This window comes from Neomonachus schauinslandi, chromosome 2 (assembly GCF_002201575.2).
Source record: "Neomonachus schauinslandi chromosome 2, ASM220157v2, whole genome shotgun sequence".
NCBI lineage: Eukaryota > Metazoa > Chordata > Mammalia > Carnivora > Phocidae > Neomonachus > Neomonachus schauinslandi.
The window spans coordinates 198,348,004-198,360,593 of record NC_058404.1 but is presented as its reverse complement, the minus strand read 5'-3'; positions in this window follow the sequence as shown (position 1 = coordinate 198,360,593).

Genomic DNA, 12,590 nt, shown 5'->3' with positions numbered 1-12,590 from the left:
CATATTTGATTGCACCTCATTAATAGCCTTTTTGATTTCGACTTGATTAGATTTTAGTTCTTTTGTTTCTCCAGAAAGGATTTCTCTAATAACTTCCATGTTTTTTTCAAGCCCAGCTAGTATCTTTAAAGTGATGATTCTGAACTCTAGATCCGACATTGTACTAATGTCCATATTGAGTAGGTCCCTGGCAGTCGGTACTACCTCTTGTTCTTTTTGTTGAGGTGATTTTTTCTGTCTTGTCATTTTGTGCAGAGGAGAATAGATTAATGAGAGAACAAAATGCTAGCAGGGTAACAACATCCCCAGAAAATATACTCTAAACAAATCAGAAAAGACCTGAAGCAGTGGGAAAAGAAAGGGAAAGAGAGAAAAAAGAAAAAGAAGAAAAAAAGAAAAAGAAAAAGATAAAGATAAAAACAAACAAAAACAGAACAAAACAAAACAAAACAAAATGTGATCAAATAGATCAGGCTGGTATATAGATCAGTGCCACACACTAGATTTTGGGTGTATTTTGGTCTGTTAAAAGAAAGTGTCTCCCAAAATTTTAAAGAAAGAAAAACTTACATATGTACAAAATTAAGGGTTGATATGATGAAGGGATGGAATATGACTGTAAAGATGAAAATTATAAAACATTTTATAAAAGGAATTGATAAGTTGTTTGAAAAAAGAAAGAAGAGGATTTAAAAAAAAAAAAGAAAAAAAAAGGGAGAGAATGTGATCAGGCAGGGGAGTAGAAAAAACCATACACTAGAGATTTAGGGTATATTTTGATCTGTTAGAAGAAACTATCTCAAAATTTTAAAGAGAGAACAGCTTATATATATATGCCAAAAATATAGGTAACTACTATGAAGGGATAGAATATGACTCTAAAAATGAAAAATAAAAATGTTTTTTAAAAAAGGGATTGATAAGATATTGGTTGAAAAGGGAAAAATTCAAAAAAAAAAAGACAGTTAAAGAAAATTAACTTTGAAAGACTAAAGAATCATGGTAAAAAAGCCATGGATGCTATGTGCAGTATTCCCCTAGCACTAGAGTTCTGCCGTTGTCACTGATCAGTAAACTTGGTCTTGGCTGGCTGTTCTCACTGATCTTCTGGGGGAGGGGCCTGTTGCCATGGTTCCCAAATGTCTTTGCCGGAGGCGGAATTGCCCCGCCCTTGCCCGGTCTGGGCTAAGTCACCTGCTCGGGTTTGCTCTCTGGAGCTTTTGTTCCCTGCGAGCTTTCCGTACAGCTTTGGAGGCAGAGAGTGAAAATGGCGGCCTCCCAATCTCCGCCGCGGAGGAGCCGAGAACTCGGGGCCCCGCTTCTCAGTGAGCCCCCAGAGAAAAGCCGTCAGTCACTCCCGTCTCCCCGGTCTCCGGCCGCACTCCGTGCTCACTCGGCCTGTGACCGCGCGTTTCTATCTCTGGCACCCGACCCCGGGTGGAGTCTCCAAACCCAGCAGATCCCTGCGGTGCACTCCCGCGCGGCTCCTCCCGGGGGAGGAAGGTGAGTCTCCCCGGATCTGCCGCTTGTTGGGTCCCTGCTGGAGGAGCAGGGGCCCGACTGTGCCGCGGATCACGGTTTATGGCCACCCCGAGCTGAGAGCCCGCGCCTAGGCTCCGCCTCTGCAGCCGGCTTCCCTGCTCCGATACCTGGGAGCTCTGCCACACTCAGGCACCCCCAGTCTTTCTGTGACCCGTGGGTCCTGAGACCACACTGTCCCGGAGGGTTCCACCCCCCACTTAGCCACCAGAGTGACGTCCCTCGGCGGAGCAGACTTTTAAAAGTTCCGATTTTGTGCTCCGCGGCTCTATCACTTGCCAGAAGCGGCCGCCGGAGGCCCCTCCCCCGCCGTCTATCCTCCCGAATATCGCCTCGGATTCACTTCTCCGCACGTGCTACCTTCCAGAAAGTGGTCGCTTTTCTGATGAGAGAGTTGTTGCTATTCCTTTCTTCGATCTCCTGTTGAGTTTGTAGGTGTTCAGAATGGTTTGATCCCTATCCAGCTGAATTCCTGAGAGGAGACGAAATCCAGGTCTCCTACTCCTCCGCCATCTTGCTCCGCCCCCCTGCATTGATTCTCTTATGGAGTCTCCTCATCTGGACAGAAAGAGACTTTCACTGCCATGGTCTCAGTAGGTGAGCACTGGGGATGGTCATCCTGGGATTGGGGGCTGTTGCCCCAGTTGGCAACAAAGTATTCCTGGCCTGGCCTTACTTGCAGCCTGTGGGCATGGAGGCGGCCACAGAAGGTAGGAGGCTGGTGTTCCTGGATCTCTGATACAATGCCTTTTTATAATTGTATAAGCAATACATGAAAAGAAAAAAGAAAATTCAGGGCACCTGGGTGGCTTAGTCGGTTAAGCGTCTGACTCTTGATTTCAGCTCAGGTCATGATCCCTCAGGGTTGTGAGATTGAGCCCTGCATAGGGCTCTGCACACAGCGGGGAGATTGCTTGAGATTCTCTCTCTCCCTCTGCCCTCCCCTCTCATGCACTTGCTCACTCTCTCTCTAAAATAAATAAATCTTAAAAAAAAAAATTCAACACTTCTGAATGGGATGAAATGAAAAATAGAAGTGTCCCTATTGCCGCCACGCCACCTCCAGATGAGGTGTGTACCTCCTGCAGCAGGAATCATGTTCCACCATTCTGCATTTATTTTTTCTTTTTCTGTTTTTTAAGGATTTTATTTATTTGTTTGACACAGAGAGAGAGCACAAGCAGGGGGAGCGGCAGGGAGAGGGAGAGGGAGAAGCAGGCTTCCCGCTGAGCAGGGAGCCTGATGCAGGGCTCGATCCCAGGACCCTGATATCATGACCTGAGCCGAAGGCAGATGCTTAACCGACTGAGCCACCCAGGTGCCTCTGCATTTGTTTTTTCTGATTGTTTATCACCCAATTTAATATGTACATATGCATGTGTTCCTATAATTATATATATGTACATTTTTCCAGGTTATATATATATTTTATTTAAATTGCCAAGGTATAGTAGTACATCATTAGTTTTTGATATAATGTTCAATGATTCATTAGTTCACTGTAACACCCAGTGCTCATCATATTATGTGCCAGGTTATATTTTTTGAGATTGTATTTGAGTTATTTTTTTTTTTAAGATTTTTATTTTTATTTTTTGACACAGAGAGAGAGACAGCAAGAGGGGGAACACAAGCAAGGGGGAGTGGGAGAGGGAGAAGCAGGCTTCCTGCCAAAAAGGGAGCCCGATGCGGTGCTGGATCCCAGGACCCTGGGATCATGACTTGAGCTGAAGGCAGATGCTTAATGACTGAGCCACCCAGGCGCCCCTTGAGTTGTTCTTTATAATGAAAAATAAGAGATATAGTCTGTTTGCTCTATTATCCACTTCCTCCTCCCTCCTTCTATATTTTCTTAGTTTTCTTGATGTTTGGTGTCATCTATGGTTTAACTAGAGGTAGACTGACTGTAAATATAAAGCAATTTGGGCTTTGGGTTCTTTAATTTTTCAGGCTCCTTCCAAAACCCTGAAACTAATTTTGAATTTGCAATATTGCACTCATTTTGTTAAAGATGGTCCCCAAGTTATACAAGCTTCAGCCCCATCAGAATCTGGATCTGCCCTGTTAACTTTATAATGTCAAAGATGTCATAGATATATATAGTATAAACTGTACTAACGAGACATGATCCCCATACTATAGTGAAGATGCTAATAAGCTCTAGTTCTTATTTTATCAATTTTCAATTGTGTTTGTAGACTCCCATTATAGAAATGAGTTGATAAGCACATTGCAGATTCTCCCCATTGCTTCACCCCACACCCACCTCTGACTTCTCTAAGCTATATCATGGTCAATTCTCTTTATCCAGTATAAGGAAAGCATCTCTACTTTGTCCATGCTTTGATTCTAGAATCTTTAACCAACAAAATTATGCTGATTACGTTTATATGAATACAATGCTCTCTGAAGCCAAGTAGTTTCGTGAGAAGCACCAGCTGTGAAAGTAGCTGAGGGGGAAAGGGGTTCTGGTCTTGGTTTGAGGTCTTGTTCTCTCCTTCACTGGCTGTGTGCCTCCCACAAGTCACTCCTCACCCTGTGCCTTAGTCTCCCCACCTGTAAAATAGGGGTCCTGACTGCATCCACTTCACTTGCTTGTAAAAGTTATGTGTGTGCGTGTGGTGCTTAGTGGGCTGCTCAGCATGTAGGGATCGCTCAGCACACCTCACTGTCATTATGGTGACAGATCCTGTGATTTTGCTCATATTCTCTGTACTTGCAGTTCTGGGAGTTTTTCTCTACTTACTCCTCCAGCCCTTTTCTGAATTTATTATTTTGGCAATGATTTTTCATTTCCAGGAACTCTCATATTCTTCCCTTATTTTCAGAACAGCTCATTCTTGTGTTTTATGGCTGTGAGACTGTCCCAAATCTCTCTGAAAGTACGAATTCAATCTTTCAAGGGTCTCTTCTCTGAGTGAGCTCTTTCCTTTGGGGGAGTTCTGTGTTTATCCTGGTCCCCCTCTCCTGTAGTAATGTTTTTCCCCAAGGTCTGTTTATCCCCACCTGTCCTTCTGGTTTATCAGTAAAGGACCAAGCTGATGGACAGAGGTGGATCCAAGGGTTTCTGCTTGGTGTGTATGACTGTGTTTGCTCTTTCAGCTTCCCCCACGGAGGGAAGGTTGATGTGGGCTTTCACCTGTGCATGGGGTTTGTCAGCCAGTGGCTTGATGTCAGTCTGTATGCACTGGTACAGACAGACAGAGTGCCCCTCCTCCCAAATATAAACTCAAACCTAAGCACCAATATCTGCAATTAGGAGGTTTGTCCTCCTCAGGCTTTTCTGTTTCTAAAGAAAGTAGAACTCCAATTTCAGTTTGGAAAAATGCAGCAACTAGTGGGTTGAGGGTGGAGGTAACAACACTGGGGGTGCCGATACCTAGCTCTTTCACAGACATATTAAACAATTTTTTTTAAAATAGTGATTTTAGGTTTATAGCAGAGCTTCAGTGATAACTTAGAAGGGCTCCTGTGTCCTGGTTCACCTCCCCTTGACGTCACATGCTGCATTTGTCAAGACTAAGAACTTTGCTTTGCTACATTACCATCCACTAAACTACAGGGCTTTTTTTGGATTTCACCAGTTTTTCCACTAATGTCCTTTCTCTGTCCTGTGAGCCATTTGAGGTCACCTCATTTCATGTAGTTGTCATACCTCCTTTGTCCCCGGTGATCTGTGACGTTTTCCCATCTTCCTTATTTTTCATGGCCATGATACTTCGGTGAGTGATGGTCACCCATTTTGTAGAATGCTCCTCAGTCGCGGCTTGTCTGGTGGGATTTTTTTTTATGACTAGACTGGGGTTATGGATTTGGGGGAAGTACACCACAAGGATGAAGCATCCTTCTTGTCACATCTTCTTGGTGGGTCCTGACAGCAACATGACTTATTGTGGGTGTTGTTCTTTGATCGCCTGGTTTAGGTGGTGTCTGTCAGGCTTCTCCACAGCGACATCACTGCCTTTCCTTCTCCATGCTCTCTCAGTTAGAAGTGAGTCACTAGGTCCAGTGCACCAGGCTCCAGGATAACTGCCATGCTTGCCTATGACCTACCTTCCTGCCACTCTTCATTGGTGGGTGAATTGGGATCTCAGCCAAGTTTGGTGCATTCTTTGGAGCTTTGGCCTTGGGAGATGCCGAACTTCAGGGCAACCCCTCTCTCCAATTCATTTTTAGAATTGGAGATGTATAAGGGCACTTTTTTCAATTTATCATGTGTAGAAAGCTACTCTGTGGTTTGGGAAAATGCCATAAACTAGGACTTCTCCAGGTGCCAGGTTGCCCCTTTTGAAATGGGGTTAATGCTTTTGGCCTTGCAAAGATCTGAGGATCCAATGGGACAATTTGGGTGGAGTGGCTGCCCTGGAGCCTGGCAGGTGGTAGGGTCTCAGCAGATGCCAGTTCCCCATTGCCTGAGCCGTCAGCACTGCCTGGCACCTCTAACATTTTAAAGTCCTGCAATTTACAGTCACTATAAAACACACATGACTGGGAGCTAGTTCTTTCCATAGGACAGAATTTTAAGATGGAAAAATAAAATATGAAATCACTATTTCTGCTACCTCTTGTCTGTCTTTGCTAAATCAGAGCCAGAAAGTTCTGTGGGGGTACCATGGCTAATAAAACTGTAATATTTTCCCTCAAATTCAGTGAAATTTGGGTTTCCCTTTGTTAATAGCCATGTGCTTAGCCAAAATCCATTTTCCCTCCCTCGTTCCTAATGCACCTTCCCTTTTGATCACCTGTATCACTCACTCCTTCATCACACAGAGGAAAATGATCCCATCTGCAGCTTATTGAAGCCTAAACCACCTCTATCATCCATGCCAGTGCTTGGTTTAAGAGGCATGACACCCAATTTGGACCAGAGTCATGAGGGAAAGTTTGGGGGATTCTGGGAAAGACTTCCTTTCTCTGAGAGAAAGCTGCAGGAATGTAGAGTCCCTCTTACCCCTCAATGTTCTTGTTTCTGGATATGATGTGCACAACTGTGGGGCCAACAATCTGAAGATGATGCCAACACATTAGGAATATCGGTGTAGAAGGATGGACAGAACCTGGGCCCCTGATGGTGTTGATCTGTGGACCTGTTCTGAGCCAGGAATTGTCCCTCTCCTGGACTCATTGTTAAGAGGGATAGTACTTTTTTGTGTGTCAGGCAGCTAAAATTGGATTTCCTCTTGCTTACGGCAGAAAGCAAACTGATATACTTTTAGAAGAATCCTTCTACAAACAAGCAGCCTTTAAAAAATACCTCTCCAGAGACTCCTACAGAGATGTCCTTTAAACATGGCAGATGTCTGTATCTGAGAGAGAAAGTGTGTGTGTGTGTGTGTGTGTGTGTGTGTGTGTGTGTGTGTGTTCACGGGGCAGGTTATAGAGCGGTGGGCAGCTCACCATGAAGAGAAGCAGATGGGAAAGACTCAACCCAAAGCATCCAGAGTTCTCATTGCTCTCACAAGTGGAAGGAAGGAGAGGAGAGGATAATTTTCACTGAGTGTCCATTGTATGTTAGGCAACAGGAGCAGTAAACACATGGTTTTGCTTAATCACCAAGATGGTTCTCTGAGGTATTATGACTGGGACGTGGAGATTTCAAATGGCTTGAAAACTGACTCCAAAGTCCTGTCCCGTTCCTTTACTACCCCAGTACAGTCCTTCAAGTTCCCCCAGAAACATCCTGAATCCATCCATTTTTCCCCATCACCAGGACCACCACCCTGATCCAAGCTCCAGTGTCTCTTCTGGACTGCTGCCCATCCATCTAGATGGTGTCCTGTCAGCTGCCACCCTCGTTCCCACTTCCCATGGTCTCTTGTCTGCACAGTGGTCACCCGCCCCACCCCCACTCCCAAACAGTTCCAGGGCATCTTGTCATGCAAATCCAAATTCCTCCCTGTGGTTTCCCAGCACTTCCATGACCTGGTCCTGCCTGGTTCTGTAGCCTCATTTTCTACCACTTTTCACTCCACCCACCAAGCTCCAGCCTCCCTGGCCTCCCTACTTTTCTTGCAATAACCCAGGTAATTATTAACTCAGGGTCTTTGCCCAGCTCGTTCTCTTTGCCTGGAAGACATCATCATCCATCAGACGGGATCAATAGCCTTCCTCTTGGTCTTTCTGACAAATCTCTTTTTCCTGGAGCTTCTAAGTGTCTGTTCTTGATAATCATGGTTCTGAGACCAGGACTGATGAGAGACAATAACACTGGACCAGTCAGAATAGACTAGGTTGTGTGGCAGTAACAAACATCTCAACAAATATCAGTGGCTTGAAAGAGCAAAGACATACACATTCTGCACATCTATCCTGGGTTGACTGCTTTTCTGCTACACATATCTCCACTCTGGAACCCAGACTGATGAAGTGACCTGTGGCTGAATCATACCGGTCACCATAGCAACCACCCAATAGGTTATAAATGGTTCAAGGAGGAATTCACTTATTATGGCAATGAAATTTCCTGACTATTGTAGATGGGTACCTGACACTTGCCAAAACCTACTCTCTGCTTAAGCCATGTTGAATGATTTGCTCTTCTTGGAAGATGACGAGGTTTCTTTCTTACCTTTGGGACTTTGCAAAAAAGACTTTAGCAACACTCTGCAGGATATGGAACTATTTCTTCCAGAGGTATAGACATAAAACATACTACAGGAAAGCACATCCACCATCACACCCTGGTTGTGACCTCAAAGAGTGGTAAGTAGGTGAGGACGGGGAAATTCTATGGAAGGAGATACAGAGAAGGAGAGTGACTAAATCCTGGGCTTATTTGATTTTGGTCTCTGATGGAGTAGGACTGCCCAAAGGGAATTTGCACACAGGGAATTTTCCTGTCCTCTGCCAGGAATGGCTGTGATCAACCCTTCCCCTCTTCCCCCACAACAAAGGAGGAATTTCTCTTCTGGTTGGTTAGAAACTGAGTCACTGATGGGGCCACTATTACTAATGACTGGAACTGCTACATTTGGCATCTTGAACTTGCCGGTGCCAAGGTCAAAATTTGAGAAGAGAAGAGGGCCTTGCTAAGACCCTGATTCTGGTCTTCTTGCTTAACTTGAGCTTCTCACGGCGTTCTGCATGAGGGCTTCAGTGTTGGATGGTCACTTGTTCACTGAATCCTATTTTGCTATTGTTTCATGAGCCCATTTGAGAACCTATTATAGTGGGGATTGGGGACATGAGGAAGGGCTGTCAGCACAACAGGATTCAGGTTTTTCTCATCCTGCCCAGAACATCATCTGAGAGGCCCCCACTCACCCTTAATTTTTAAGAGTTGGCTAAACTTGGCACATGAAATGAATTTCTATTCAGAAATGCCATTGGGCTAAGCATAGAATGTGGTTGTACAAACAACTTCCTAGAATCAGGACAATGCAAAATGGCAGCATCGACCCCTGGGAAGGATCTGTGTGTAATACATCACTCTCTCTACAGAGAGGAAAGAATTAGGAAGGGTGTGTTTGGGAGATGGGGAATCAACACAAAGTGCAGAGACACTGAGAGGGAAATCCATTAATCATGTTTGTCCATGATTACCCAGGAAGAAAAAGCTACTCATGTTCTGTGACAGTTAGTAATTAAACATGAGAGAGGTCTCACCGTGATTTCATGTTCCTGGTCGGAAAAGGAAATGGTGAGAGGCACAGAGCATGTGCTGAATCATCAAAGTGACAGGCATTTGCTAAACATGGCTGGGGCTGGGAGCCAAGGTGGGGGTGTGTGTACATTTGCACTCCTTCCACATCCATTGAGAACCTGCCTGAAGGCAGCTCTGTGCTGGGGGCCAGCTGCGCATAGCCCACCCTGATGGAGTTCACAGCCTGGAGTGGGGAGGAGAGTTTGGGACAATATACTGTAACATGTGCCAGTAAACAGAAAGGGACTCATAGCATCCAGCTTTGGGATTACTATTACTCTAAATATGAATTGTTTTTACTCACTGGCATGAGAATCTTGCAATATATTCCAGTGGAGGCAGGGGAGCCCTGTTGACACCACCAGTCTACAGCTCGTCCTACTATGCCTAGATTTCACATTGCAATGCAAATTCTAGCTTGGGTACGAATTTCTCTAATCAGATCGCTTGCTCCAGTATTGGGCTGGGCTACATACCCTGGGAATGGGGGTTTGAGTGAGGGATTAGGAAAAACTCTTTTGGCACTTGGAACCCAGGAGAGATGTCTCTGAGCGGGGTGGACAGGGATTGGGAACTCCACTGGGTGGGGGTGGGGCAGCACTGGGACTTGGAGAGAAAAAAGCCCCAGGAAGTGGTAGTTGGGCCAGACAGGAGACAGGGGGATACCAAAAGGAAGCTTCACCCAGCCTATCCCAATTTGTGCTGGGCTTGCTCTTATCTCACTCATTCCAAAATTATTGATTACCTCTTATGAACCAGGCAGTGTTGGGACTGGAATATGGAGGGTGGGGTGCGGACACAGCCATGAAGAGGACCTGACCTCTCTTAAGGGCTTGAAGGCAAGGAGGATGAGCCACAGGCAAAAGTAGCCCTACTGTGCATCAGAGCCAAGAGAAAGTTACAGAAAATGCATGAGCAAGCACGTGGAAGAGATTACGTCTGGCTTGCGTTAGTGCTGCCAGGAGACCAGAAGGCATCATGAAGAGGTGGAACTGACCCTTGAGAAGCATGTATTTGACGTGCAAAGATGGGAGTTGAAAGGAATCCCAGGTAGGGACAACAGGGTGGGCAAAAGCAGGGAGGCAGCATATAGAGAAGTCTGTGCTATAAAGCAAATACTCAGCCTTCAGAAAGGAGGAATACCCAACTTCTACATCAACATGGATGGGACTGGGGGAGATTATGCTAAGTGAACTAAGTCAAGCAGAGAAAGTCAATTACCATATGGTTTCACTTATTTGTGGATCATAAGGAATAGCATGGATAACACTAGGAGAAGGAAGGGAAAAATGAGTGGGGGGGAATTGGAGGGAGAGATGAACCATGAGAGACTATGGACTACGGGAAACAAACTGAGAGTTTTAGAGGGGAGGGGGGGAGGGGGGATGGGTTAGCCCGGTGATGGGTATTAAGGAGGGCACGTACTGCATGGAGCACTGGGTGTTATACGAAAACAATGGATCGTGGATCACCACATCAAAAAGTAATGATGTCTGGTGACTAACATAACAATAAAATTAAAAAAAATTAAAAAAAAAAGCAAATGCTGGTTCAGTTGCACCCACATGTGTGCTGTATAAAGGTCTGAGCTGGAATTTGACCTTTTAAGAGTGTTTTCCTCTAGGTAGAAAATTTTCTGTCATTTTCCCCCTAATACATAGATCAGACCTTTCTAGTGTAAAATAATCATTATGATGATGGTCATTTAATAATAATAATAATAATAATATAAATTGTGATCAAGTTGGATGGAGCCTTGAATTGTCAAGTTTGGTTGTATCCTGTGAGTAAAATAAACACATCACCAACTTGGGATCCTTCCCCTCCCATCTTTATGTTTCTAATTCAGCTTGAGCCTTTTGACTCAGAGGAACATGGTCCATCCCACCCAACCCCAAATAAGAACGAAGTTGTAAGAAGGAATGTCCAAGAAATAGTTTATTCTGAACAGGAAGCAACACTGACTTAAACACAGCCAGGAAATCCAGTGTCTCTCGGGCTGCTTCCAGCTCCTGTCCCCTACATCACGAATTCAGCCCAGCGAGAAATCTGACTTGCTGCCCGGGTCACAGTGAAGAGAGGAGCAACCCTGTGATTTCCTGGAGGGAACAGGACAGTGCCGATGGGGGACACAGAGTGACAAGTGTGCAAGACAAGTAGACTTATGTGGGCAACAAAATCGAGAAATAGGCTTGGTTCAAAGGAGGAAAATAATGACCATTTCCTGTTTCTAAAATAAAAATACAAAACCACACCATCCTTTAAAACATCTCTTAAGATAGCCAGGAGATGACGTCGACAGCCCCGAGGACTGATTCTTGATGTAAAAAGTAAAGACCGGAAGTTGGAAGAAAAAATAAAAACACACTTGAAATTTTAACAGGGATAAACAGAGTTCAAAGACTCCAGAAGAAAAGTTCCAGGAATCCTAAACACCAAGCTTACTTCTACAGAAAGTGACCTGCCAAGTGAGTGACATAGCAAAGTTTCTCCAGACGACGATGGTGATGCCCACAAAATGTGATTACCATTCAGTGAGCGGTGCATGCTGGGTGCATCCCGCACCGGATGCTGTTGAACCCTATAACAACCCTGCAAGGCTGGTTTTATCATCACCGCTTGAAAACAAGGAAATGACACATAAGTGATTATGTAGTTTGCCTAAGGTCTTCCGGTTAGTAAACAGCAGGGCTGGATTTTGAACGAGCCTGACTCCACGTCTGAGCTCTGTCCCTGGTGCTACAGCTTCTCTCCATTCAGAGGCTGGGGGCTCCCCGAACCGAACCAGTCATTCAGCAGTTTGTTCCTTGTGTGAGTCTACTCTCTTTCTAGAGTGAACTTTCTAGTCACCCATGCTTCTTTATCCATCAGTACAGGGCCACATCATCAGTGGCATTTGGAGGCCCTCTTTAAGACAATGCTGAGGAGACCACTTCACACCCTTCACAGGAAAAACACCCAAAAGGAGGATGGGGACTCAGAATTTGGCTGTGGGACTGGGTTTTGGGAGGAGCTCTGATGGCTCTCGATAGGAGTGACTGATGGTCAGTGACCTGACCTTCTGAAGGGCATCTGCCTGCCATCCTGGTGCACGGTGTGGGGTCGGGGGTGGGGAGCTGCTGAAATTACAGGTGGGAGGCAGTCTTCTGTGAATGATGGCAGACGTGCACCTGCAGCATCGAGACCCAGGGGACCAGGCTAGTGTGTGGGCTATGCCCTCTTCAAGGGTCAGAAAGACTGGCCTGGCAGAGAAGGCAAACGAAGACACTTCAGGCTTTGCTCCAGGATTTGGGAATGGTATTCCCATTGGAAGGGCAGGTGCACAGATGTTTATTTTGCCATTGGGCTGCATTTTCAAAAGTACTGTGTGATGAGCCATGATGGACCGAATTGCAAAGTTGGGATGGTC